Source organism: Camarhynchus parvulus, chromosome 2, assembly GCF_901933205.1.
Source record: "Camarhynchus parvulus chromosome 2, STF_HiC, whole genome shotgun sequence".
Taxonomy (NCBI): domain Eukaryota; kingdom Metazoa; phylum Chordata; class Aves; order Passeriformes; family Thraupidae; genus Camarhynchus; species Camarhynchus parvulus.
In genome coordinates this window covers 34,580,168-34,596,669 of record NC_044572.1, presented here as the reverse complement: position 1 = coordinate 34,596,669, position 16,502 = coordinate 34,580,168, and the positions used below count along the sequence as shown (strand labels likewise).

At 40.0% G+C, this 16,502-nt stretch overlaps 1 protein-coding gene across 6 annotated transcripts in view; it reads right to left on the bottom strand.

Moving 5' to 3' along the window:
- Window positions 1-16,502, bottom strand: part of CREB5 (cAMP responsive element binding protein 5) — a 256,976-nt gene that overhangs the window by 155,984 nt on the left and 84,490 nt on the right. The gene's annotated exons all lie outside the window — the stretch shown is intronic.

The window sequence follows — 16,502 nt, the reverse complement described above, 5'->3', positions numbered from 1 at the left end:
TCCTTTCACCTGTTTTAACTCAGTCATCACTCCATATTATGAAAGAGTTTAGACTCATAGTTTTCCCTCCTTCCAACACATCTGCTACTTACTGCTGGTCTGAAGTGAGTGTGTCAGACCCTTGTACTTCAAGTGCACAGTCTCTGCTCCCAGACACCTAAAACTGTGCCCCACCACCATCTTTCCTAAAGGATGTAAGGGGACAATTCCCTGCTGGCAAGGTAGTAAATTAGCCAGAGCTGGTTCTTGTTGTGGGGTACACACCTCACATCTTTCCATCATGTAGAAGGGGTGAAGTGAGTCAAATTCCACTGAGTGGCTCAGTAATTTCTACCTGGAATATATTTGAAAAAGACAGGCAAGACTTTGCTTTAATGTCTTACTGGAAATTCAAAATCTGTACCAACGCAGCATATTCCCCTTCTTTCAGTCTAAGGTGCACAGTCAGCACTGAGATTTGCTCCAAGCCTCAGTGGGGAACTTGAATCCCCTGACCTATTGGCCCAGAGAGGAGAGTGTAACCAAGTCCCTCCAACAATAAACACAGAAACTATTAATAAGATTAACTCTCTGGCACCAACAATCTCAGCATCTGTTTTAGACATAAAGAGGAAGGCTGGTCAAAAGAATATAGCGGCAACAAAGGGTTAAATAAATCTGAACTGGGCAGGATCCTGCTACTTGAATCTTTTCCATTGTTTGCTGATGAGGTGCAGGCACTCGGCTGTGCAAAGAGAGAAGGCTTTAAGGAGACCCAGAATCTGGGAATACATTGCTTCTAAATGGCTAAAGCTGATGTTTAGAGATAATGTTCCTGCCCACTTTATTTTTTAATACTTCAAGGCATCCATATTTCATGTAATCTCAATTTTAATGTCAGAAAACTTGATTACAGAACCACTAAAAGTGAATCTGCAGAAGAGGACAGTGAGGTCTCCTTGTTTTAGTAGCACTGATGAAAGCAGAGGAAGGAGAGCCTGACAGCCAGCAGTCCAGAGGCTGGCATGGCAAATAGATACTAAAGAAGGTTATCAAACTGATGTGAATGCTGCACTGAATGCTACCTGTCCAAAACAGGACATTTTGAAAGGGGGCCTGCTGGAAGAGGACTGGGACAGGAGTGCTTGCTCCTGCTCCAAGAAGCAGCAGCTGAGTCTATCACATCCAACAGCAGAAGTTGTGAAGGGCACAGAATTAAAGCTGGTAACCCAAAGGAAGTGTATCCTCCTCCTGAGGTTGCTGCATTTCCTAGAGGGACACTGTTGAGATAGAAAGGGTGGCTGCAAACACACTCTGACAGCCAGCACGCCTGAGAGGTCAGATTTGATTGAGCACTTAGTCTTTATCCATTAGTAGAAGCTAGTAAATCAGAGACTAGCAATGGCCAAGGAATGGCTGTGTCTTTGTAACATTACTGTGTCTTAAACCAGATAGAAAGGGCTCCAGGAAATCTGAGGGCTCTAGATAATACTCTAGATAATGGGAGAGCTGCTTCTCCATGACCTATTTGATAACCTTCCCCACATAAGGATGTTTACAGGCTGGGTGGCAATTCAGGCGTTTAGCTGTGCTGAGATGACAACTTTATGAGGTAAGAAAAATAGCACAGTGTTCTATTGTTGTCATCGGATGTGGGAGCAGCTCTGAAAGGTTGCTGCAGCATTCTGTCAATAGGACTTTTTGGAAATAATGATTTTTCTGGTTAGGCCGCAGGCTGAAGTAATTGTTTGGAGGGTATAATTCTTGATCTGCTGTTAATATCTTTCGAAAAAAAACCAAAATACTTGATAGTTCTTGGAACAATCTGTTCTAAGAGCCTAGGAGCACACCAGGTGGAAGTTATTTTAGAAAGATTTTACTTTCATGGGCTGCTGGATAGTCCAGTGTTTGTGTTTGGTATGTCCCTGCTCATAGAAGCTGGACATTTTCAGGGTACAGCACACTGGATTTCCTCTCCTACTCTTTTAGCTTGCTATTCTCATACCCAAGTGAGAAGCTCACATGTGCTGGCATGAAAGCACATGCAGTGCTTTTCTACAGCCTCTAATCACCTTTCCAGTTGCCCTGCCCATTGAAGGCAATGCAGGAACTCCTGGAATTCTGCAGGCTCTTCCCATTGGGAGGCAGCAAAAGGAGCTCCTTTGGATGTATGGGGAGCCTTAAATCTCCTCTTTTCTAAAATGCTTTGTCTCATGTAAATAGTCTGCATGGATACGCCTCCAACGTTTGTTGTCATAGCATCACTTTTATCTGCTGGTGTTCCACTCGCCCCTGGAGGAGAAGGGGTAGGGAAGTGCATTGAATTCACTCACTTCTTGTTTACAAGCAGTATTCACACTGGCAGTGCTTCTTAACTTTCATTAATGGAAAGAAATTAGGATGGAAATCTTCCTCAGAGTCTGTCTGCCACTAAGACTGTTTGCATAGCCTAGTGTAGGGAAAACAAGGAAAACACACACACAAAAGATGATGAATGAATGGATACCTTCTAAAGAGATAGAAGAAAGCCTGTAATAGAGAGATGGAAGACAAGAGAGAGGATTTCAGGCTTGTACTTCTCTTGACATAACACTCTTTTTTGAGTATTTTGCAAATAATGGAGTCTGGTTTAGAGTCTTTGAGGGCTGCTATAATAGAATTAATTAATTGGAATGAGAAGAGCAAAAATAACCAAAGCATAATACTTGCTCAAAAGAAAAATCAGTGCTTACAGGATTTGTGAATGTCAGATTTAAGAGGATTTTTTTTCATGGAATTAATGAAAAAGTTCAAATTTTAATTGAAAAAGAAGAAAGAGAAAGAAAACAAAAGCCTTCCTACACTTCAATATGTTGAACACCTTTGAAGCAGATCTTAATGTTTATTAGTTTTGCCTTATCTTGATTTTGAACAGTTAAAGGAAATTACTTTTAGTTATATTTTTTGTATGTATTACCATTTGTTTCTTTTAATAAATATGTCTGATAATTAACTTCCATTTCAGTTTCCTTTCTGCAAAACATAGAATCATAGAATAATTTGCACTGGAAGGGTCCTTTGAGGACTATCTTGTCAAACCCCTCTGCCATAGGTGGGCCTTAGATTAACATGATGCCTGGAGAAGTCTAGTATAAGCATTCTCATTTTTCTCACTCTGTTGTCTCACTCTTCAGCAGTTCATTTTAGCTTCCAGGAAATTAATAGCATATTATTTTAGACATAATACCATAGTTCTTCTCTATTTCTGTGGCAAAGAACTATAATCTGAGTAAAATTCCTGATGTTTAATTATATCAAATGTTCAAGACATTGTATCAGAGGAACCTACTTACATTCTTCTCCTGCAATACCTAAATTTATTTTAACATTCCTGTAAAGTGAGGGAGTATTTCTTTTCATATTTTATAATTGGTGAACTAAATCTGAGAGAGTCCAAGAAATTTGCCAAAAGGAATCAGTGGTGAAGAAGAAACCAAAATGAACTTTCCTAGGTCCAGACTAGCATTTTTAATAATTTCTGCCGCTGCTGTCTGTCCAACTTCCACTTGATCTGTTCTTTGATGAATCTTTTGTTGTTCTAATCACCAGAACTCAAATGTTTTCCCCCTTTACTTTCTGCTCCGTAAAGAACTTGACAAAGTCTTCTGGTTTGGTGGTTTTTTGGTTTTTTTTTTTTTTTTTTTTTTTTTTTTTTTTTTGAGTGACAGAGGAGCTTTAGAAGCAGCAGCCATTTAACCTTCCCAGGACATATCCCTCTTTTACTAATTCCATGCAAGCATCTTCAACTAGGCTGCCAAACCCAGCACATAAAAAAAAATGAGAGAATAAGGAGTGTGTTCCCTCTCACCCCACTAGTTCTGGTCTGTGCATAGTAGAACAGTCTCTGTGCATGAGTGGAGGTGCAGATTTTCTTCCAGTCCCAGCATTTCTGTGAATTAGCAGTGGCAGCCCCAGTTTCCCGCATGTACACTTTGAAACAGCTTGCATTCCATGAGCAGTACATCACTCACTGCTTGGAAAGGGTGATACAAGGAAGATTCCTTCACAGAAGACAAGTGGTTTGCTACATATTTAACTAAGATTTCAAAGAAAAAAAAAAAACCAACAAAAAACAAACACCCAGTTCTTTCCCCTCTACTTGTCTGCTTCTGAAAAGTAAGCAAGACAACAGATTTTCAAGGTACTCAGCTCAGGGAGAGAAGATCAGCTTCTAAGGCCCACACGAAGAATAGTAGCCACAAAAGCATCTGGATGAAATACAACCTTAGCTTTCAATCCAGCCAAATTGAGAGCCCCATGCCTGAATGCCCTCTCTACCATATGAGCCCCAAAAGCTTATGGAAAAAGGGGGGAAGGAGACAGGAGAGCAACGTGCTCCCCACAAGGAGCAGAGGAAAGCTGTTGTACACAGGCACATCAGGAGAGCTGCTGCAGGAAAGGAACTGCATCCAGCCAGGATAGCAAGAATGCTCCTGAGGTTGGAAGCTGCTGGTAGCCAGGTGGCTTGGTGCCAGAAAGCAGAATGGCACCAGCTTTGCATTTCAGTGTCTTCGAGACCCTAGGAAAGAGCTGGGGCTGTAGGAATTTCTTTCTTCAGGAGAGAATGTAACACATAGGAAGAGCTGTGGCTGATCTCTTTCCCCAACACCAAGATCTCAAAGTCCTGAAGAATATTTACAGAGCAAAAATGAGGAAACTGATCCAAATGAACAATTCTGCTGCTAAGCAAGCCAGTCACTTTTTTTCCATTTGCATATAAACCGCATCACTTTCCTGAAGTTAGGTGCAGGACACAGGCACATGTAGCACTGTCCTCCTCTAGCCTAGTCTCCTGAAGGCTTCAAGACTTTCATTCAGGCTCTTGGTTTAGGAAAAAAGGAAAACTGAGCACATAGCAGTCTGCATCAGCTGAAACTATTTGCTCCACATGTAAGGCCTATCTAATGTCAGCAAGTAAGAAGTGTTTGTGACTGAAAAGCTGCACACACATCTACAGCTTTTAAGAAAGTGGACACTAATAAAACACCTATTTTCTTATCCTCTCATGCTCATGCTCTTATTGTGCCAAGTATTTTAAATGTCAGCTCCTTGGGATTATCTCAGAACTGTATGACCAACTCCCAAACTATGTGCATCAATGGGACTATCAGCAGTTCCACAGCACATCCAAACTCATCCTGAAACACTGCAAATAAAATAAAGACGGTGGGTTTAGGATTGCTTTTTAAACCAAACATTTATTTTAAAAGATATGAGAATGGCTATTGTCATGCTAAAACCTGAAGACAAAATTACTATATATATGGTAGTTTTAAAATATATCAGCCTTTTATATTTCTTTATGAGGAAAAAAAAATGGCTGTAGTTGCAATCAGTCTTAATTCATTCTTTATTGCTGCTCTGGTTCTGTGTTATTTGAGCTGGTTAACTGCTAAAAGCGTTTCAAATGTTCACATGGTCTGCATTAGGTTACAGAATAAAAGTAAGTACAGCCCACCAAATGTAACTTTCTGAAATGTAAACCACATGAATTTGATTTCTTTGTGGTACAACTTTAATTGGGTTCAGAGGTCTTTTGGTCTTACCTGTCTATCTGCTCTCTGATGGCCTGACCTGATAAAGCTAATACAAAGAATCTGCGAATGCGATCCAAACTGATTACTCTCAGTTACAGTACATGGCTTTATTCTTGACAGTAACAGCCCTTTAGCCTGGCTCATTATTAGGCTGCAAGGTTGAACCCTGGAGCCACCACTGAACTGGAAGCAGAAGTGTCACAACTTACAGTAAAAGATTGTGTCCCCTTGCAACTCTGCAAAACCAGAGAAGCAGAGGGAACAAGAGCACATAGGTGCAACTTGACGTGATCACACCTCCTGGAAAAACAGCACGAGCATGCAAACATATGTATGCCTCACATTGCCACAGCAAATGTCACAACAGAGAATGCTTCCAACACACACTGCGTGACAGAGAAGCAACTGCAAACAGAAATTCCAACAAAGCCTGAAATCTTCAGATACTGATCTTGAGCTGATTTGAAATTGTTGATTTTTTTCCTTTGACAATACTCTGCTTTGCCTTAACAACTCATTGTTCACTCATCAACACTTGTCTCTGTTGCACTGTGTTCTGCCATATGCCTGCTCAAGTGAAACAACAGTACTGCCACTTCCCACCCAGAAAAGCACATCATATCCCAACAACAACAAGAAAGGCACTGTACAACAGCTACACTCACCTTGTATCCTGTGACCTGACTCGTAAACAAAGACCTGTATCAGCTTGTAGGAGCAGATCTGGAATTAAGCAGACAGCTCAGGAGAAATGTAGGTAGAAAAAGAGCAGTGTGCTGAAACACTGCAAGTCCCTTGCCTGTGTAGCTAGTTCTGCAATGCACAGCCTTGATTTTGAAAGAGTGACATGAAAAAGATTCACAGTGCTCATAGCTCTTGGAAGGAGACACCATAGAAGGGAACACTCAGCAGACCCAGTAATAAAATAACAACACAATATTGAGTGTTACTCAGCTGAAACTCCCACTGTAATTCATAGGTTTCATTCAAGTAAATAAATCAGTAACGAGTAAAAACATTACAAGTCATCCTCTAGTTCAGGCAAATTACATTCTTTTTTCTCTACTGGAAAACACACACACATAGAAAAAAAATCTTTCAAAACCAATGCAGAAAATTTTTTTAGAATAATATTTTACATCCCACTCCCTAAAGCTGTTTTTGTCTTTGTCATTTTTCTACAGTTCTATTACCAAGCACTGTTCTGTACCAGTAGAACTGTTCTCTCAAGTAATTTCCACCAGTGAACACACAAGCAATAACAAATGAGGTCCCTTAATTATTTCCAGGTTTTTCCAATAAGCAGTGTTGGCAACACAGCTCTTAGCTCTCTGTCCATCATACAAATAACAAGGCAAGCCCTGTAAACATGGCAGGGGTGTCTCTACTTTCCTGTTTGTCTAATGGACAAGCAGGAGGAGTAAGAAGGAAATGTATACCTCAGTGGCGGGGTTTTCTTGTCAACATGGGATAGTTTTTTTGGCTAGGAGTCATTTATACATACATCCATACACTGTCTTCAAGGACACAGCTTACAGCTTCCCAACTTGGTCATAAGGAAAATTGAACATTTCCAAGGATGCTTCTTCCAAAACAAAAACTGATTTTTTTTCCCTTGAGGCTTGAAATGTGGTTTTGTGCTTTTGTTCTCAAACCCTGTTTTCTTTTATATATGGGGTTTTGCTTCCCTCTGCATTTATAGGTTCTGCTTGGGTCCAGTATTGTTTCTAGCATTTGCTTTATAGGACTTAGGGCCCCACAACCCCTTGATGTTGCATTAATGTGCAACAAAAAGCTCCATGCTACCAGGCTGTATACAGAAAAAGACCAGACTGGAAGGGACCCCATCTTTCCCCACAGAGAAGTATAGTTTCACTTGATGGCTTCTGGAATGAACTTTGCCTATTATGTTTTATATAGATTTTGAATAAATCCTCTGAGTCACAGATTTCTTATTGGAACAATAGAACAATATAGAGGCCAGGGGAAAATTTGGAAGAAAGTATGGATTTTCTTCCCTGTCATGGAGCCCAGATTCCATATCTTTCTCCACATCCATTTAGTATGGCACAAAGGGAACTCACTGACTGAAGTAGCAACTTCCTTTGCTACTTCACAGTAGAAGTATTATTTGGCTTCCTATTTTATTTCCCTACAGATCAGAAAAAAATTCAATAACACTCTTGGTCTCTTTCCTCTATGGGTCTAAAACAGACTGCAGAGAAAGAAGAAATAAAACAAAATAAGAAGGAAATTAATTGTAAAGAGGGTAAAGTTTTCCACACAACTCTTCCATTTGGTGTATGCATTGATAGGCTCCAATTGTCATCTACACACTACATACTGTCAGTCAGAACTTGGTTTACTACCTGTGCCATATAATCTCAGACAAAACCACTTGAAACAAGCACAAATTGAGAAAAATAATACAAGATCAGTTCAAATTTGGTCTGCTTTGGTTATCAGTTACAGCTAATATCTTCAGATATTGTAGTTGTATTTCAATCAGAATCAGTTGCTCACAACAGCTTGTTGAGCTTAACAGACTGTCTTGTTTTGAATATTAAAAAACTACTGCTGCCTTTTGCCCACTTTCATTATGTTAATTTACATCTGGTGCCCAAAAAAGCTACATCAACAATCCACAGCAATAATGAATTAATGAAGTCCAGCATGTCCAAAGAGAGTTTCCTTCAGGCACATTAAGTCAGCAGTTCATCTCTCCAGGGACATTTTCTAATAACAGCTCAAAAGCACTCACTGAAAACACAAGCTTTAGCCCTGACTGTGTCAGGAAAGTTTTCTGCATGCAGCTCTGCCCAGAAGATCCAGGAGACCACCACCATTCAGCTCTGTGCATCTCTTGCACATCTTCCTGTGCAATACCTGGGACAGCCCTACTCCTGTTACAAGCCAGGCACATATGGCATGAGCAACCACCTCAGAAATGGAAGCCAGATATTCCACCATTGCCAGCACTTACTTGCAAAGTGCTTGAAGGATCAGAGGCCCTTCAAGCAGCACCTTGTGGCTGAAATGCTGGCTGGTGACTCTCCAGACACCTGAGGCAATGGCCTGTCTGAGATATGATGAGCAACATCTATCATACAAGGACTGATATAAAGGGGGAAGCTTCAGGTGTGAAAGGGGATGAGCAGCAAGCACAACCAGCTGGCACTTAACCAACCTGGAAACCCAATTCATTACTCTAAGAAACTTCTCATTATCTTCTCTATTTGTCTTCTTTTTAGGTCATTTTACTATCAAAGGGGTGATCATCCTGTCTTTGCCTGGGAAATCACAGACACTTCTATAAAGCGGGAAATAAAAAGAAAAAATTAAGTTTAAAGATATCCAAGCCCTTCATAAAAATGCTTAATTATGGCAATTCTGAGAAGAACAACAGAACTCTAGACAAACACTGAATGGCTTTCAAGGAAAATTGTGAATTCCTCAATATATTCAATGATACCCAAAAATGTGGTTTGGACTTGAACTTACATCAAAGATCTTTAGGTCAAAACCACTATGAACTGAACTGTTCAGAACAACTGCTCTGTTAAGTTACAATTGACATATCTGACTTCTAACCAGGTCTAGCAAATGTTAAGTTGCTTCAAGAAAACTTAAAAAGATTAACAGCTATTGTTTTCATTAAAGAAATCATGTGACTAGAAGCAGCACAAGTATTTCTGTGTAGGATCATTTGATGCTAACCATGCTTTTTTGAAAAAAATCTCACCAAAACAGAGCAAAAGATCAGGAGACAGAAAAGTATAAAGAAGTAAAAAGAACAAGCCAGAAACATTAGAAAATGAGCAATGAACACAGGTTTTTCCTGTATCACATATGTATATATGTACATATGCATTTCAATCTGTAGGGTTAAAAAAGAAGAATGCTACTTTGAGCCCTAACATTTACAGCACCAGTGAGCCTGGATCTTACAGTTAAAGAACTTGATAAAAGTAACATAATATTCAGAATTCCCCAGGAAGTACATTCAATTCTCTTAATACTGTCAAATAAGCTAGGGATTTGGATTTCACCCATTTTGAGAATTGTTCACTGCAAACATTTTATTACCTCACCAAGTTTTATGGACCCTATCAGAACAGCTGCGATTCACTTCACTTGCAGCAGAGGAAGCTGGTAATAGCTCAAAGATTGCCCCCTTCATTTCATAAACCAATTAGGACCTGGATCCTACGACTGGAGTAACACAACCCCTTCTTTTACTGGCAAAATTCCACTTCATTTATGTGAGCTCAGAATAAACGTCTCTGTTCGCAGAACACAGATGCTCATAGCAGCAAATGTTTCTAAAACACACTCTCTAATTTGTTCCTTCTTCCAAGGAACACTTTTCCTGCACTCTCAGTCTACCTGCAGGTTCTGTCTTGCCATCAGTTCCTTGCTCAACACAGCAATTTTTTACTAAACATATCTAAGAGAATTTAAATTTATAGTTTACCACATGGATCTTTGTTAGAGGGTCTCCAAATGACAGATTTATTTAAATTACTTTTTTTCCTTCTAAATCAAGCATAATTTCATTTTTGTAAAGAACTAATTTTGGTAATGTTGTCATCTTAGATTTACCCATGCCTTTTGATTCAAATCGTTGGTGCTTTGGGTTTTTTGGTTTGGTTTGGTTTGGTTTTTGGTTGCTTTTTCTTTTTCAAATGCATATTTGGCCTGTCCATAAGTATAAATAGAACCATATATATGCCTTAAATGGAACTATACTGTACCATTGATTTTGAAAACTCATCAGTTCATAAGGAGGCCTACTTTTACAGGTGGTAAAATAGGATCCATACACTTTACACAAAGTCTGTAATTCCTGTGTTTTCCCTCAGGCACTTTCCTCTGAACTATTGTAATTGGTTTGCAGCCAGGTACCAGCTTAAAAAAAAAAGAAAAGAAAACAACCCAAAGTGTTAACACTTTATTAACTTATAGTATGTTTTTATATTCCTTTGGAAGTGTTCAAAAAAGACACTGGCAAGACAAACCATGTAAAATCAAGGCATCCTCTGTTAAGGACATCAGTGCCAATTCCTTTATTGAAACAGATACAGTCATAACTTCTTAGCGGGCAACTAATCTTTTATCAGAATTCTTGGCACATAAAGGACTTCATTTTTTAATATCATTATAGCCGTTGTGCCACCCCCAGCAAGCCTTTAAGCCCTTGTCTGAACTGACATGGTATAAGGCAGCACCCACCCCAAAGCTTGCTGCTTCTCTGAAACCTGCAAATTGGTTGCTTAAATGAAAATAAATTTTTTAAAAAGACTTACACCAAACAAAGTCTGTATTGTTTGAGTTAGTGTTTTACTGCAGCTTAGTTACCTGTCAAACAGGCTGACACTTGGATAAAACACACACTGGAATCATGCATCAGGGCATGTTAAGCACAAACCTGTGATGAAGAGCAGAGCTATGAGATTCGGCTGTGCTGAGCCCTAATGATATTTCTCTGGTCTAGGAAGAGCTTGTTTTGTCATTTCAAACCCGCTGCAATTCTGAGATCCTCTTCCATCCGAAAATGATTTTACATCTGTTTTAGTTCAAAGAGTCATATAAATCAGAAGGTCTGCCCATAAATTTTGATGACACCTTTAAAGAAGATTTATACAGTGTGTATTATATATATACGGGAGGTATGTAAGAGATACCAGCCACTAAAATTAAGGAATCAATGCTAGATTCTCCAAGTTCTATATATCATATTTAAGTCCTATTTATGACTTTCTCTGATGTGAGAGCCAACCAATGCATATGAAAGCTCAGTCTTTCTGTTCAGATAAAATTATGGGTGCAGTACATATCCTAACCTTGTTTTCCTGTAGTTCTTGGGTGGGACAAGATTTTCAGGACAAAAACATCATGATCCATTTCTTAGAAATCACTTGCATGAGAACTGACTTGAGCATAGTTTCACTGCCTATCTCAAACAACCATCAAGAGAGGGAGAGGGCTGGTTTCTTCTCATAACACGAGACAACAATCCTAGTCAGAGCCAGTGGGCAGCAAGTCCCACAATATACCTTACACTTTTTGGTTTTGGTGTTCTTGCTGTGAGAAAGCAACATTTCTAACAAACTTAGGATTTCTATCAAGTAGAAAGTATGAAATGTAAAACACTGTGTTCATAAGGCTATTTATTCATCAAGGCTATTTATTACCCAGCTAATGGGGGTAATAAATACCTTTTGGGGCCTTTCAGTCCCCCAAAAGTCACCTTGATGTATGGCAATACTTTTCAGCCCCTTCCTAGATCTTACAGCAAGGAAGAGTTTTTGGGAAGGCAGAGGAATATATTCTTGAGGATAGAAGTGAAGTGTGAACAACCACCTGTTTGTGCTGTGCCTGGCACACAGACTGGCACTGTTTCCTTTTTCTCTTCCTGACTCAGCAGTGTGGGGAAAAATTGAGTCAGCAACTCCTGAACATACAACAGCAGAGGATGTTGGAGAGTAGACAGAGCTTCTAAATATCACAGACAGAGCAGCATGGTTCAGCCTGCAGGCCCATGTGTGGACCTGGGCAGCAGCTTGCTAAAAGGGATGAACGGCTTGACAGGGTCCGGCTCATTTTCTCCTTCATCGCTCTGTCTATTAAGGTAAGCTATGAGACAATTTGTTCCTGGGAATGGCTCTCTGTGTAATAATTTCCTACGTAATTTACCTGAGCTTCCCAGAGACTTGTGGCCGCTGCTTACATGTGGCTTGATGGGATTCCATATTAAAGTTGGTCAAGGTCAGTGTGATAGAAGGGACTACAGAAAACAGGTCTTAGGATAAAAAGAGAAAAAAGAAGCAGGACCATTAAACAGGAATTAAAGCCCAACTTTTACTACAAAGACAGAAAAAAATTTGGATAGAATGACAATATCAGATGCTCTTTCTTCGTTTTTCCTCCCCTTCCAGTGATCTCACTGATGTTCTTACACGCTGCACAAGCAAGGCTATGGAATGGACTTGATCAAGCCACTGAGTGGTCATTTGATGCTTCATCTCTCACGGCACATTTCTTCTCATCTCACAACATACTATGGTACTTCAGTTCGAATACATGAGTTGGAACAGAGGCTTTTATCACAGATTTCCTGGAAAGGGAACTAGTCTTTGAATTTAATAAAAGCACATAATTCCATGGCCTCTTTGATGCTACAGACTCCACCAACTTACTAAGAGCTTAAAGAGAGACTTTCTCTTGGATGTACAAAGACCCTTCTCGGTCACCCTCCTGTTCCAAGTGCCTTCCAGAGCTAGCTGCATTATGGAAGGGTTTCTGCCTCTGAATGTCTCTTACAGGAGTCTTTTCTGTTTCCTTGAGCTATAAAGGATGATAGCAGGATACTCTGAAAACTCAACCAGCAGTTGCAGTCTCAGATAGCTTTTGCTATAGTGAAACTCCGGTGCTTGCCACAGAGACAGTCTGTCCTTCTGCCATTTGAGACCCTCCAGTTAAGATTGAGAAGTTTTTTTTTTTTTTTCAATTTCCATATGACCAAACCTTTGTTAGTCCCACTACATGCATGGAGTAGTCAATTCTTTTACTATTCCATTTCCCATGCACTTTTGTTTGAAAAGCCTTCAAACCCATGAAGAGATGATAAACTGGAACCAGAGAGACACAGGTGGCACCATGAGAGGAAAGAGAGAGGAACAGTAAGGCAATGCATTAGTGTTAAAATGAATGCTGCATGTGGGGACTGAAAAGCTGTTCTCCCACTGGTACCATGATTCTGCAGAACATCAAGGCACCAGAAGCATCTTCCAAACTCCTTTTGCGTCTTTCTCCTACCTGCTTGCATTTCACCAAATGTGGTTGCAATTTTTCCCGTTTGATGCTGTGCCAGAAGACCATCTTATCTCGATTAAAATACTCTACAACACTTTAAAAACAGATAATCTACATCACATGGTTAGTGTTCTATGTCCACTTTGGAGCCCGAGTTCACTGAAACTGGACTCACTCTCACTCTCCATTTACTACAATGTTGACAACTTGCTGCATCTGTGACAATTCTCCAACCTCCCGTGTTCTTTATCAGCTGCAGAGTTGTACCAGAGAGTTTCAAGTTGGAATAAATACTATTTATGTCCACTACTAGCTTGAAAAACTAGCTTGAAAGCAAGTTACCTTCTCCGTGAATGCTGTTGGGTTGCAATTGATAGTCTGAAAAACACATCTTTCCTAGCAAAAGATGTGTCCAGATAGAGCAACCACCACGCTGTGTTGTCAACAATTTGTTCTGCCCAGAACTCTCTCACACACTGCTGTATATTCAGTCACAGAAAAAATTGAGTTATTTTAAAAAGAAGACAAGCACTGCTATTGTACAGCCTAGTTCAGAGTCCCATATCTTGAACTGATTCAGCTTATCTGCTTTTCTATACCTTTGACAAATGCATGTCTTATATCATTTCTTTCTTGCCTTCCTCCATATGCCATACTGCTTTTCCTCCATGTATCTTATCTAGAAATGATGTGCTATTAATCAGCCAAAGACACCCTTCACTGCTAAGTGTTCCTCAACTGATTTTTCATCAGCACAAGTAGTTACTAGTTCCAGCATTCCTCCCACATGCTGAAGGCTTGGCGGGGAGGGAGGAGGGATGGCAAGGAAGTTAGAGACTGCCTCACCACATAAATGCTATCAGGGACCTTTATACCAGCCTGCCAGCTTGCTGTAATGCTAATGTTGCTGTTTGTTCTCAACAAAAGGAACATGGTGGGAGGAAAGTGGGGCTGCACCCTGTCTTATTTTTTAAGTTAATAACCTTCATGCTCTTCCTTTTATCTGATTAATCTGGCCAGGTGCCTGTTCAGTAGTAGCTGAAGCTTAATACCTGAAACAATGTGTGGATATACATTGTGCCAGTAAGGCTTGCCCAACAATGCACATTCTGTCATGTTTTCCCATGCCTTGTGTCAATATCTCATTTTATGCGCAAGCCCCCAGAGCAGGGGATAGGAAAAAAAGAGAGGCACAGAGGGAGAGAGGAAGGGAGAAAGTTAGAGGGAGAGGGAGAAGAAAGAGAAGGAGAAACGAAAGTAGGGAAAAATTACATCCCTTGGGAACATCAGCTGCTACAAACTCGCCCACTCCTCACCATGAAACGAGCTGTGTGCGGGCACAGGTGGGTCCCATTCTCTGTTACCAGAGCACAGCCTACAAACAGGGGCTAAATGAAGACTTTCATTGCTGTTCCCTGTTTTCATTGGAGCAAGGCCATCATAAACATTTGCAGGTGGCTTGGCCATAGTCTGACACTAAAATATTTGTGGTTGTGATAAAAATCAGAATATTGCTACAAGATGGTTCTATATAACCTTCAGGGCTTGATCCTGCTCTTACAGAACTCAGTGAGAGTTTTACCCAGTTTCTCTCTGCTGGTTTTATTGCTCATTAAAAGGCATTTTCCCTGGCACAATTCTTCATGGTAAAGACTCATCTACCCTTTGGGGCAAATTCAGATGATTTCTAAAAAAGGGAAACTCAAGCAAAACCCACTGATTTGAGGACCTCAGCATTTGGACTTGTTAAAAACTAAACAACCTCAACTTTGCAAGGCTAAATCAAAACGACCAAACTTTGAAGACCTCAAATATTTTCTGAATTAATCTGAATTTTTTTTCAGTTGTCCAGTTTGTATTCCTCATGAATGAGTTGTGGATATAATTCCTAGCACATTTAGAAGGGTAAGATGAAGATAAATGGAAATGACAAGATATGTTCTCTGAATAAGTAAAACAGACACCACAGGGAAAAGACTGAAGGAAAAGAAGACAAACAAGGATGCTCAAGACTTTGGCAAGCAGAGGAAGTTGAAAATACAGCAATTATCTCCTAGGACACACCATGAACAAAAAACAAAACCTAGGAAGAGGGAAGAATGGGGAACAAAGTATACTGGAGGTCACACCATAAGTCTCATTCACACACCAACTCACACAGAGACTAAAATGCTGACAATTGCCTCCCAATAAAGCAGCTTTAGACTCAGACTTAGGAAACATTTGTGTGATTCAGTCACAGGGAAGAATTAAGATATGTCATGGCAAAGTTTCCCAAGTGAGACACACCACTGACTAGGAAAAGGCCTTTTTATCCTCAACCCCACCAACTTTGGAGATTCTAATCACCATGGCCCTGAACCAACACAAACCTAAAACCTGACTGACAGGGTCTTGCAAAACCACATGCAGTTTTTTTCTCATTATATAGAAACAATTGTTTGGAAGCCAAGTACAGTCTTACATAAAACACCTCACCACTGAGTATTAAAAGTTGTTTGGGGTTTTTTTATGCTTTTAATTAGGATCATAATTACCACTAGACCTATTAAGTCACAATTTGAACAGGAGCTTAATCATCCTTAACACAAATAATGGCATTAGTTAATGTTTTTCTTTCTAAAACTGAAAAAGAAACTGCTTCTTCCTCCCTCCCTCTCTCCCAGCCCCTATATTTGAACAGAATAGGACATATATAAAACAACAGCTTTGCTGGATTCACAGGCAAATGGTATTGCATGCGAAATCTCAATGAACACTGTGCTTTGACAAGATGTAACATACACAAAGGGCACAACTACCAAATAGATTTATGTGACCCATCCTACCAGATTTATATATTAAGAACCAAATCCTGAAATAGTAGTAAAAAGGAAAATAGAGGAGCTTGGCCAGGAACACAAAACTAGGGCAGCAGATGGAATCTGTGTTCTGTGCATGGCTGAGTATCCAGCCATGGGCCATCCCAGCTACCATGGGAGATGCAGAGCCTGTGGCCTACACCAAAAATCTTGAAAGAAAACTCAAGCATAACTAGAATTTCAGTTTTCAATGCCAGGATTTCACTTTATGGCTTTACTTTGAAAAGACTGAAAGCTGATAGTCAGTTATTTAGATAATGACTGGGGACAG